The 2,357-nt window shown below is 44.3% G+C and overlaps 1 pseudogene; it reads left to right on the forward strand.

Annotated features, from left to right (window-relative positions):
* Positions 1–279: 279 nt before the first annotated feature.
* LOC100386057 (keratin, type I cytoskeletal 18 pseudogene) lies at positions 280–1,367 on the forward strand (annotated as a pseudogene).
* Positions 1,368–2,357: the final 990 nt, after the last annotated feature.

Consider the following 2,357-nt stretch of genomic DNA (forward strand, 5'->3'; position numbering starts at 1 on the left):
GCTAGCTAACACACAGATGTGTATGCAAAAAGAAAATGAAAAATTAGTCTTTAGCAAAGCCGGAGTCCTGTCCTCTCACTTTCCTCCCAGAACAACGTGACCTTCACTACTCACTCCACCTTCTCTACCGACTACTGTCCAGGTGCCAAGCTATGGTGCCCTGCCAGTCAGCAACACAGCCAGAGTCTATGCAGGCACCGGGGTGCTGGTTCCCAGATCTCCGTGTGCAGCTCCACCAGTTTCTGTTGTGACATAGGGTTCAGGGGCTTGATCGCAGGGATGGCCATGTGTCTGGCAGGAATGGGAGGCATTCAGAACAAGGAGACCATCCAAATCCTGAATGACCACCTGGCCTCCTACCTGAACAGAGTGAGGAGTCTGGAGATCAAAAATCAGAAGCTGGAGAGCAAAATTTGGGAGCACCTGTAGAAGTAGGGACCCCAGGTCAGAGACTGGAGCTATTACTTCAAGGCTGTTGAGAACCTAAGGGCTCAGATCTTCATAAATACTGTTGACAATGCCCACATTGTTCTGCAGATGGACAATGTCCATCTTGCAGCTGATGACTTTATAGTCAACTATGAGACAGAGCTGGCCATGAGCCAGTCTGTGGAGAGTGCCATCCATGGGCTCTGCAGGGTCATTTATGACACCAATGTCATTCAGCTGCAGTTGAAGACAGAGATAGAGGCTGTCATGAAGAAGAATCACAAGGAGGAATTAAAAGGCCTGCAAGCCCAGATTGCCAGCTCTGTGTTGACCATGAAGGGAGATGTCCCCAAATCTCAGGACCTCACCAAGATCTAGGCCCACAAAGATCTAGCAGTCATCTAGGCCCAATATAATGAGCTGACTCAGAAGAACCAAGAGGAGCTGGGCAAGTACTGTTCTCAGCAATTGAGGAGAGTACCCCAGTGGTTACCACACAGTCCACCGAGGTTGGAGCTGCTGAGATGATGCTTACAGAGCTGAGGCGTACAGTCCAATTCTTGAAGATTGACCTGGACTCCATGAGAAATATGAAGACCAACTTGGAGAACAGCCTGAGGGAGGTGGGGACCTGCTATGCCCTGCAGATGCACCACCTCAACGGGATCCTGCTGCACCAAGAGCCAGAGCTGACACAGACCCGGACAGAGGGACAGCACCAGGACCAGGAGTACCAGACCCTGCTGAACACCAAGGTCAACCTGGAGGCTGAGATTGCCACCTACCACTGCCTACTGGAAGTTAGTGAGGACTTCAATCTTGGTGATGCCCTGGGCAGCAGCAACTCCATGCAAACCATCCAAAAGTCCACCACCAGCCAGATAGTGGATGGTAAAGTGGTGTCTGAGACCAACCACACCAAAGTTCTCAGACATTAAGCCAGCAGAAGCAGGGGACTCTTCTGGGAGCAAGAGGCCAATAAAAAGTTTAGAGGTCAAAAAAACAAAACAAAAAAAAAGAAAGAAAATGAAAAATTAAATGACCATCATAAGTCACAGAATTTTTTAGATGAACCCCTTAACATAACATTGACAATACAAAATAATTCATAAATTGGTGCAAGGTGTGAGGTAAAAAGTATGTGACATTGTCTTGAAAACTGGCATCAGGAAACTGTTGTAGGAGATCAGAAAAATGCTAACTGATGTCAGACAGTAGCAAAACATTTTGTAAAAGTTGAAATAGTGGACATGTTCTTAATGAACTTGTAGCATTAGTGGTAACTTTTTTGTCAAATATTAAAAATGTTACTGTTTTACGTAGTAGCAAAACAAGGAACAGAGTCTAAAAACAATTTGCCAGTTTATAAGCAGAATTTAGAGGAAATACGGATGGACTAAAAATTTCAGGGGTGGAAAATAAAACCATTTTTCAGCAAGTAAAGTTTCTGGCTATGAAGAGACAGTTTCATAGAAAGACAAAATCAACAGTATGGCAGTGACACACTTTTCTAAGACCTCTGAACCTGTGTAATTAATCTTTCTAGCTCCACAAAAGAGCTTCTGAAATGTTTGAGGACATTGTGCTACAGAATCTTGATATGACAAAATTCTGTATAATTGAGTCTAGAGGATAGGAGAGAGAGAGAGGGGGGGAGAGAGAGATATATCTCAATACTTGTTTATAGTGTAATAAGAAGAAAACATGTATCAAAAAGAGTAAAGCAGATAGTTTTACAGTATGCACATCATCCTTTGCCCAATGTCAGGCAGGGCAACACAGAGAGTGTATTGGTCTGTTTTCATGCTGTTGATAAAGACATACCCCAAACTGAGCAATTTACAAAAGAAAGAGGTTTAATTTACTCACAGTTCCACATGGCTGGGAAGAACCTCATAATCATCATGGAAGGCAAAGGGTGCATCCCA

The sequence above is a fragment of the Callithrix jacchus genome, chromosome 6, assembly GCF_049354715.1.
Source record: "Callithrix jacchus isolate 240 chromosome 6, calJac240_pri, whole genome shotgun sequence".
In the NCBI taxonomy this organism is placed as follows: Eukaryota; Metazoa; Chordata; class Mammalia; order Primates; family Cebidae; genus Callithrix; species Callithrix jacchus.